Source organism: Amaranthus tricolor, chromosome 2 (assembly GCF_026212465.1).
Source record: "Amaranthus tricolor cultivar Red isolate AtriRed21 chromosome 2, ASM2621246v1, whole genome shotgun sequence".
Taxonomy (NCBI): Eukaryota; Viridiplantae; Streptophyta; class Magnoliopsida; order Caryophyllales; family Amaranthaceae; genus Amaranthus; species Amaranthus tricolor.
Genome location: NC_080048.1, coordinates 9,818,939 through 9,830,293, shown reverse-complemented (window position 1 = coordinate 9,830,293; position 11,355 = coordinate 9,818,939). Strand labels below are relative to the sequence as shown.

Sequence of the window (11,355 nt, the reverse complement as noted above, 5' to 3'; positions counted from 1 at the left end):
GTTTAATAAGTTTAAGCCATTTTAACAAATTTATTTTGTACCTTTGGCAACTCATTGACACATAACTAATGTGCTACAAAACTTTTCAAGGAAATTTCAATTGAACGTTATACTAGACATTCGTGCGGTCGTAACGACTGGTCATATCCCTCATTCCGAACTCGAACAAAGAAGATATGTCCAAAACATGAACTGATTGAAAACTGAAAACTACCTTGTAGCGGTTTGCGATTTTGGCACATATGGACAACATTAACATTCCAAATTCGAATTAATATTCACACACAATCAAACCAATACAAAACTTATTCTAAATTCAACAAAGAACACAACAATCCCAATCAAAATTCAAGCTTCGACTTACAATTAAACTCGATCAAATACTTGTTATCAATATAGTTTTGTTTAAATAACTTTTATCAAACATTGCAATCAATATCACAACATTATGATATAACTTGATCAAGGCTTCTATTCGAACTTTATATCAAGTTATATCACACCTTTTAAATACTTCAAAGAGGATCATTAGTTAGAGTTTTACCTCAAATAGCAATTCCAAGAAAAGTTTTGAGAAGAAAACCATAAGTATGTACTTGAAATTGACCATGGGTAACTTCCTCTTCAATTTGGTTTACTCCCGACCAGAATAAACTCAAACCTCCACTTTAATCAATGCAATAAACACAATGAAAAGCTTAGATGAGCCCGAATATTTCTTGATCCCAAATTGATTTTCATACCTCTTGATCCCAAATTACAAATCTCTTAATGGTTTTAGGACACCTTATTACTAAAATAGACATAACTCACTCATACGAAATCTAAATGGGACGATTCAAGTGGCTACGCGATGGTGACTCAAAGCTCTACAAGTCAAATGCAGACACCAAAACCCGAAAACAATCCGAACTATTTCGAATATTCCAAAACAGGAGGTTCAATTTCTAAACTGAAATTTCAAAACATAAATATTCTCAATTTGAGCTTAACTTGATGCTAATCAAATTATCAATTGAGCCCCAATTTGATATCATAATTAAATTACCCAAATAAATCTAATTGATACTCAAATTACCCACTTTCAACAAAAATTAATCACCACACCACTTTGAGTTTACAAAATCCATCTTGATACTTGATAACTAAATGAACCCAAGTAATACTAACTATCTAATTTCACACTTGAATCAATTACCCAACTTAAACAAATTACCCAAATAACCAATTAAATCAACTAATAAAAATCCCAATTTAAATGAACCATAGCCTTAACTTTTCAACTCGGATTTCAAGACATCTTATTAGTATTTTGGGAATCACTTTTTCATGTGAACTTTTCAACTCGAAGCTCTAGAACCGCTATATTTAAATAAAATAGTCCTATAAATTTTACTTTATTCATACGTTACTCTAAATAAAATAAAAAATCTTTAAATATGAGTCAACATAAATAATAAGACAAATCTTCATCTCTAAAATAATTATACTCGGATTAACTTAAGTCGAATCCCAATTTAATTTAATTAGTATTATAATTAAGTTGTATAAAAAAATAGTTGTTTTATTCTCCCTAACTTAATAAAATTTGTCCCCTAATTACATTATACATCATAAATAACTTCAAATGCTCCCCAACTTAATTAGTACTATAATTAAGTTGTAATAAAATAATGGGTGCTATAATAAAGCTAATGAAAAATTTTTGGCTAATATTTTCATAATTATAAGTAAATTATTATTATGAGATATAAAAAATAAATAAAACTAAAGCCAATTTATTTAAACTGGTATTTTTGACAATTAGGTCTTTAACTAAGTAACTTTTCTAGAAGGATCTCTCTTACGTCCTCACCTTTTTTTTTTTTTTTTATTATAGCTACTATTTTAGAAAAGTTAATTACTAACACAATTATACTCATTCATCTTCTTTTCTTTAATCCAGAAAAATCTAAATGCTCTTTAATTAATCAGTCATTAAGAATTAATTCCTCCAAAATAAACCCATAAAAAGTCTATTTTTGATATTCAAATCAACTAAATCACATGCTTTCTATATTTGGTAAATATTAATAAGTATATTGCTCATGTTTTTTAATACCATTCTATGCAGTAAAACCTTATAGCTGCTTAGTTAGATAAAAATATTTAAATAATTAATTTGTTTATAAAAATGGTGAATTTACAGTGTGTTATAAATTTGAATCAAGTTATTTATATAATGTAGCGCAATATAAGCCAGACTTATTCAATTTATTTTGCTTTTAAAATTGATAAGTTACTCAAATTTATTAAATTAATGACTAAAAATAAGATATTAGTTAATTTTATTTGTCACATAAGCCAACATCAATCAATTATATCCTTCAATCTAGAATGCCCCATAAGGATGACACGTGAAATTTTTCAATCTCTTTATAAAATTACTAGTATAAAAACCCGTGCAATGCACGAATTTCTTAGTATGTAAAATTTGATTTTTAAACAATGATGTAAGTACATATTATCGTTATTAATTTTAAATATTTCCATTAAAATGTAATAATGTAACATAATAATATGATAACAATTTCATAATACACAATATTAGATGTGAAGAGTGATGTAAGTATACACATATAACTAATAAAAAATAATAATCAAATGAAGCATTTATTATGTTTAATTAAATTAAACATATAGTGTCAAATCATGACGTAAAATTAAACAAACATTTAGATACTTTAAAACACTTTTTTGTATATAATATTTTCGGTGTGATAATACATTTCATCATCTTTATAATTTTCAAATATGCGAGGTAAAATTTTTCATGTACAAAAATAGATTTAGGTACAAATAAACCAACAACAATAATAATTGTCTACGATTCTTATTAATCTCTATTGAAAAAAACAAATACACATGAAACAACTTTTGTAATAAAAAAAAAAAAAATACTCATTTTTTGGGCTTCCCCTTTACATTCTAATCCGATCTCATCAATGGGATGTCAAGTCATCATGTGTATTTAAATAAACCAACAACGTCAAAAGGATTAACTTTCAATTCATTACCTCCAAATCAAAATTCATTCGAAATTGAATGGAAACATAACTCGCGTCATTGTTAGTTTCTATTCATCATACTTCATATCATGTAATATCATCATATATAAAATAATATTAAAAAAATGTCAAACTTTCATCGCGTGTGTTTTCTATTTGTATTAATTCTATTGGAAAGTAAATATCTGATGTGGCAATTGCTTTAACATTTTTCTTACTTTATACTACTACAAAAGGAGTGAAGTGTTTTTCCTTATTCATGATTGACACTAAAAGGAATGAACCCAATTTGAATGTTAATTGATACAAATAAGGCAATAAACATATTTTTTATTTATGATTGACACAAAGAAAATTTGAAGTTAAATAAATTGCATATTATATTACACTACTAGCACACAGCCCTCAAGTTACACTATTGAATTTTATAATAATATTTTATACATTTTTATTAACAATAATACAAATGCTAATATTAAAATGTCAATGTGTTACAAAGATGTGAAAGATATAAGGACTAATAATATATAAGTAGTAGGCAACAACATCAAAATAGGACATACAAACATATTGAAAGTTTATACACTTGTATTTTATATAGTGCTATTTTATATACTTTTGTGTCCAGGAACTAATGGCTGCTATACATCCTTTGTTGATGAATTGCTTGACTTGTTGAAGGGCTACTGGTTTGGAAGCTTTGTTGTTAAAGTTGCGATATGGCATGGGAGTTACAAAAGCAAAAGCAAAACCAATTAAAATCAAGAGCAGAACCCATATCCATTAAATTAGAATATTTACAACCACCATTAATTTACTTTCTTTTTTTTTCTATTTATGAAAATTAATTTCTTAAACATGATTATTCTAGCAAATTGAAATTTTGTTGAAGAATCATAAGTTATGATGACTAAAAATAAATAAATAAATGTACATACACAATTCTTTAACAAATTGAGATTTTGTTAAAGGATCATTATTTCAAAAAAAAACCTCATCAACTAAAAGTATGAACACATTCCTTTTAACAAATTGAATTTTGGTTAAAGAATTATAAACTCATGAAAACTATATAAAATAAAACATAACATAATTCCTTCTAATTAATTCAAATTTTATTAAAGGAATTCACAGATATTATATAAATAAAAGGTATGAAAATAATTCTTTAAACAAATTAAATTTTAGTAAAAATAATTATAAATTCATGAAAACTATATAAAATAAAATAAAAACATAATTCCTTCCAACAAATTGAAATTTTGTTAAGGATTATGAATTCATAAGTATTATACAAATAGAAGGTATATATAAAAAAAAAATTCTTCAAACAAATTGAATAATTGAATTTTGTTAAAGAATTATGAATTATCAAAAATAAATAAAATAATGCTATGAACAAAATTCTTTTAACAAATTAAAATTTTGCAAAAGAACAATGAATCATGAACTTACAATTATAAGGATTAAGGATTGAATTAGAGCAATTGATCACCGAATATTCACCCAAAAATTTTTCCTCACTTTTTCTTTGTTTTTGTTCTTCTTGGCCAAACACTCAAGGAATTTTTAGTGAGAAATTTTCTGAAATTTTTTGATATTACACACCCTAAGGCAAGCTTCCAAACTAATTCAATTCAAGGAGTAATTGTAAGGCTTAATTGTCTTGTTAATTGTCATTACTTGCAATTAGAGGGGAGGTTACAAAACTCTCCACAAACCCCATGACCGGCACCTCCCTTAATTACCCATCATTATTTTTTTTATTTTTTTAAATTTAATTAATGTATTATTCGGTTTCATGGATAGATGCAAAAGTCATTATGCGTTAAGCTTGTTATGCGATGAAACGCGCGCACAACCGAAAGTATACTCGAAATAATTATTTGATATATATAGTCGACTAAATTTTTTTTAATAATTTATATATGTATGAATTATTATTTATTTATTTTTTATTGATAATTTAATGGGGTGTTACAATTAGCATCTATTTCAAAATTATCTCCTAATCATTTTTTGTAAAAATGTCATGAAATCATATCCTTATTTTTTAAATATTTGTCCCAATATGTAATAACAATTATATAATCTATAATCTATAAATTATGAATTTTGTTTTGAATAAAGAACTAAGAAAATTAAGAATTAGAGTTAGTAGTATATAAATACTTCTGTTTTCCTTACGACTTATACTAAAGGTTCTCCTTTTTATTGTTTGTATCACACAATACACGTTTTTCTTTCCTCTTCACTAGGAATATATTGCCCAGTTGCTTCCTTCCAAATGGTGCCAACACAATTATACAAGAAATGAAAACAATTTACACATTTTTTTTTTCTTTCTAAAACCGAGTGCAGTTTGCATTCAATCGTGTTTTAATTTTATTCGCTTGTGAGTTAAGCAAGGGAGAGAACACATATTCCATTGAGATTAAGGAAGTGAACCTTGATTGAAAGGGGAGGAAAAGGGCCGCTTGGCGAGTGAAGCTAAGGAGTTCTTATCAAAACCAAGTAATTGATTGTAATTGTCTATTCTTGCAGTTGAGGGAACTTTTAGATGACTACAATTGAGTTAGTGCATAGAATCAAAATGTGCCTTGGCAAAAAAACCCTAGCCATACTCATATACTTCTTTTTTTAAATGACTACAATTGAAAACACTACAATAAAACTTTTCAATACCAACTAACCAAAACAGTTAGAAATCTATCGGTATTGCTCTGTTTCGACTAATTTTCGACTATTTTAATTGGTCAGAATAAACATGGTTCGAAATTTATTTTAGTTTGAATTTCAGTCAGAATTCCGAATAACATGATATAATCGTAAATTTAGTCGAAATTCTGACTGACAGTGATGGTAGCAAATTACTCAAAATTTCGACTATTTACCAACTAAAATTTAATTAAAAAAAAATTCAACCTCAACCCACGTGAATCCTGCCTGATGCCTTCCAAGCTGCTGCTAGCCCACTTGGCAAGCTGCCAGGCCCAACTCTTCAAAGCTGTTGTCAACCCACCTGCCAGGCCCAGTTTACCATTATCCTTATTTAATCCTCAATTAAATGTGCCTTACAGAGCTCAAACCCAAAAACTCAAACTTCCAAGCATAACACTTCACCCACTCGAACAATTGATATTCAGTGATATATTTTGTAATGTCATTGTACTTATTGGCTAATGACTCGTACCTTAAAGCGTTATTTGTATAATATTTTAGTTATTTTAGTCCATGTTATTAGTATCTAATTAGTCGTATTAGTATAGTACTATTTATATTAGTATATTATTCTTTGTATTTATGTATTATTAGTCGTATTAGTAATTTATTACGATATTATTAGTTGTATTGATTTATTATTAGTCGTATTAGCATAGTATTAGTTGTATTAGTCTAGTATTAGCATTTTATTAGTTGTATTAGTATATATTATTACTTGTATTAGTATATTATTAGTTGTATTATCATAGTATTAGTCGTATTAGTAAAGTATTAATATATTATTAGTTGTATTAGTATATAATTATTCGTATTAATGTATTATTAATGGTATTAGTGAAGTATTAGTATATCATTAGTCGTAATAATGTAGTATGAGTATATTATTAGTCATATTAGTGTAGTATTAGTATATTATTAAATGTATTGGTGTAATATTAGTATATTATGAATCGTATTAGTGTAGTTTTAGTATATTATAGTTGTATTAGTATATTGTTACTAGTATATATAAGTGCATTATTAGTACATTATAATTAGTTTTATTATTATACAATTAGTAGTATTAGTTTAGCATTAGTGTATTATTAGTCGTATTAGTGTAGTATCAGTATATTGTTAGTCGTATTAACATAGTATTAATCGTATTAATGTAGTATGTATTGCATTTGGCCAGTATATACAAAGAAGATCAACTTATATATGTAATTAGTCGTATTAGTCTAGTATTAGTATGTCAAATATTAGTATATTTTTTAACTTAAAATATTTTTTTAGAATCAACTATCAACTACATTTAATTAATTAGTTAAAAATGAAGATTAATTAGTTAAAAGTGAAAATTTGGTCAAATTTAAACATTATATTCAATGTGAAATTAAGTAAAATTTGGTCAACTATCCACTACAAATAAACATTAACCTAATCCATTTATTTTGGAATAGTGCAAAATTTAGAAATTGTTTTTACGACTGACTTTTAGTCCGAAAACTTCGGACATTTTTTCGACTAAAATGCAGTCGGAAAGTAGTTGGAAAGACATGAGCAATAAATTTTCCTCCTTTTTCCGATTTAAAATCCGACCAAATATGGATTAATGGGCAATTTGGTCGGAAATTCCATCTAATGCATGTCAGTCAGAAATTCAGTCAGAAATTCAATCAGTAAATTTCGACTGTTTTGTGTTAGTTGGAATTTTCAGTCGGTATTTATGCGTTGTTTTTGTAGTGGTAGTAAACACTATTCATCAATTAGTCTTATTTTACAATTTTTAACGTGTAATGAAAAACATAGTTAAGGGGATCTTGTTCGATTTGCCTTAATGCATAATTTCATCATATTAATTTTTTATAAATTTTTTATCAGGCACAGTTAAAGGTATTTGATGTTTAGATAGTGCATCAGATAACGTGAAAATAGGATGTGTAGACATTAAAAAGAGCTTAAGTATAATGCTTAATGTTGAACTTGAATCTTAATCATAAAGATCTCATTCTATTTGTACCAAAATTGTTCCTTTCTTCTGGGAACAAATAGCTTTACAAATAAATGTATTGGGGGTGTTTTGTAAAATAGCTTATGAGGTAATTTTAGCGTATTTTGGCATAATTAGTGGATTGGATTGTCAAACCATCTAATGCCAGTGTTTACAGTGGTGAATCTATAACAAAATCAAATGATTTCGATAATATTAAAAAAGTGCTTAATAAGCGTTGAACCCAAGTCAATATTGTAACGTGTCAAAGCTCATATCAATTTATGGAACAGAAGCGGCAATCTCGATACATAATTAACATATAATAATAATATTTAATACAAGAATATTGCGGAAGTCTTAAAATGCCGAACTGTTAAAAAACTTTAAATCGTAAAAACGGAAACTGTTTAAAACAAAAGTAAAATATTACATCTGATAAGAAATATTGTTTTCTCAAAATGAAAAAAAAAACATCATCATTAAGTCATCAATAAAGATACAAAAAGCAGCTAAGTTCTCGATAAATAGTAATTGCTACGGCCTGGATCGGAACCTTAATTAAATCCTGCAAAATGCTGCCATCCATGATACGGATGATAGCCGATTGAATCGGTCAGCGCTTAACGCTGAGCATAACTTCCTATCCAGCTCAAAATATGAAAATTATACACTACATTTGCAAAATAATAATTTAAGTACGAACCATATTCTTTTTCTGTTCCACACTTTTAGGTCACTAAGATACGATTCTCGATCCTGACAGAAGTACGTTACTCCCACTTATACTATCGGTAATCTTAATACTTAAGTAAGTTCATTTGATTAATACTAACCGTACCATGCATCATTGCATCAACACTAATCAAGTTTATCACTGATCAACAAGCAAGTGCAACAATATGACACCTGATATATGTAAGGGTTTGGCTAGATTAGGGCCAAAGCCCTATATCTAACTGTGGTAGGGGTCGTCACCTCGCCAATGTTTATGCTCGAGCTTCTATATGATAGGTAGCTAACCCCTTGTCTAACACCGCATTTATACGTGCCGGCTAACACGGGCGTCGGAATTTTATATGCCGGTCCATGGTTCAACATTACCTTACTATCAGGGTCATTCAACCAATAATCAGATAATTTCACATAAGTTCATCAAATTTTCATTATTATATGCTAAATTTGACTTTATTCAACTGAGGTGATAACTTATTTTATTTAATATAGTTACCACTATAGACTTAAATTTTATCTTTAGGCACTTGTAGTTCATAAATTAATCTTTACTCATTATATTTTATTTATCACTCTATATTTAAAAGTTTCCTCATTTATCACCAAAACTTTACTTATTTTATTAATAATCTCCACTTTAATATTTTCTACTAGTAGCTAATAAATTTTATTTTTCTTGAAATAAATTCCTAAAATCGATATTACCTAACGTAGAATCAATACAACTTATTCTTTTCGGATAATTAATTATTTTATTTATACTCCAAGTTAAATTGTAATCTCAGGATAAGTTTTTCAAATCCAACAATTTCACAAAAGTCAACATTTCAAGTTTTAGGGAAAGGAAAAATTACCCTGAATAATACGAACTTTCACTGATTTTCCTACAATAATACGAACTTTCAATTAACCATGAATAATACAAACTTTGATACATATTTCCCGCTGGCATACCATTTTACCTGTTACCGGTAAACTTACTCATTCTTTTTAAAATCTTTTTTTTTGCTGATGAAACTAAGTAAAGCAGCCAGAAGCAGGAGTAGTCCTTCTCCCTCACGCAGTCATTCCTTCTTCAATCATCTTCCTCAAGCTCGTGATTTCCATTGATTCTTCTCCCTCTTGTTCTCACGCATCAACTACAAAGATATCATCTCATTCATGGTTAGTTAATTCTTCTTAATTGCAATTTAAATCCCTAAATTTTGTTTTAATCCCAAAAATTAGGGCTTGTATCAATTTAGGCGAAAATGGATGAAATTCCTAATAATAATAAAAACACACTTAGTTGATGCAGAAAGTGCTTTATATACAGTTTAAATACTAACTATTTCCTTGAATCCTCAGTACCCTTTGATTTCAAGATGTGGAAGATTGAGTAGGATTATATATGACACACATGAAGGAGTACTAAACAAGATACACTTAAATGATCTTCCTGGTGGGACCGACTCATTCGAGCTAGCAGCAAAGTTCTGCTATGGCATTGCAGTTGATCTTACAGCATCCAACATTTCTGGCCTCAGATGTGCTGCAAAGTATTTAGAGATGACAGAAGATCTTGAAGAAGGAAATCTCATTTTCAAAACTGAAGCCTTCTTAAGGAAGATTCTGGAATAGTTAAAGCAAAAGATCAAAGAATGATCATTGAGAGCCTGATTAGTATAATCCCCCCCCAACAAAAGGACAGTGTTTCGTGCAGCTTCCTATTAAGGCTTCTTCGGATGGCTAACAAGCTAAAGGTGTCCCCCGCGTTAGTCACTGAGCTCGAGAAGCGTGTTGATATGCAGTTCGAGCAAGCTACCTTATCAGATCTTCTTATACCATCGTATAACAAGGGTGAGACGATGTATGATGATGGGCTGAATCTCGCTTACCAAGTTCCAAGTCCTGGCCGAGGCTCTTCCTGAATCTGCACGAACTTGTGATGATGGGCTGTACAGGGCTATCGACTCCTATCTCAAGGTATTCGATACACATTTCTCGATTAATGCTAATTATTTGGTCTATATTATGCTTACTTATGAAATATACAGGCACACCCTGCACTATCAGAACACGAAAGAAAGAGATTATGTCGAGTGATGGACTGTCAAAAACTGTCTATCGATGCTTGTATGCATGCAGCATTTAATGAGGCTGCAAATGAGGAAGAAATGGACAATTTACCGTTTCTCCAGGTAAAGAACCGGTCAGGTATGCCAGCGGGAAATATGTATCTCAAAGTTTGTAATTATTCATGGTTAATTGAAAGTTCGTATTATTGTTGGAAAATCAGTGAAAGTTCGTATTATTCAGGGTAATTTTTCCTTAAGGAAACAAGTAACTTTATTAAGTTTACAAAAAGATAAATATTTTAGCAAATAATCATAAAATTTGGAACTTCTCAATAATTAATATCTCTAGTTATAAAAATAGAGTGACACATATAAATTTTTCACAAAAATTAATATTTCAAGTAAACTTTGTAATTTTACGAAAATTCAATATTTTTAGTTGTAAAGCAAGTAAAACTTTAAAACTTCACAAAAATCATTATTTTAAGTAAACTTTATAATTTTCACGAAAATTAATGTTTTAGATATAAAACGGGTAAAACTTTTTCTTTTTTTTACATTTTCATAAAAATCAATATTTCCCTCATAATTTAAGAGACAAATTTCTAAAAATACTTTTACGTCTTTGTACATAAATTTTTGCTCAAATAGTAAACTAAAAAAAATTATTTTGTACGACTAGTTTATTTAATATCATAAAAGTTATCCTTATTATAATTTCTCATATATTCAAGGAAACACTTTAATTGCTTATAAAAAGTTATTCAGAAATATATTTTAATCTTATGATGGATACTTAGTAACTTATATTATTTAATTA

The 11,355-nt window shown here is 28.2% G+C and overlaps 1 long non-coding RNA gene across 1 annotated transcript; it reads left to right on the top strand.

Moving 5' to 3' along the window:
* Positions 1–9,464: 9,464 nt before the first annotated feature.
* On the top strand, positions 9,465–10,768 carry LOC130806324 (uncharacterized). Its single transcript, XR_009040300.1, has 3 exons — positions 9,465–9,642; positions 9,826–10,443; positions 10,515–10,768. It is a non-coding gene; the product is annotated as an uncharacterized LOC130806324 (long non-coding RNA).
* The last annotated feature ends 587 nt before the right edge of the window (positions 10,769–11,355 follow it).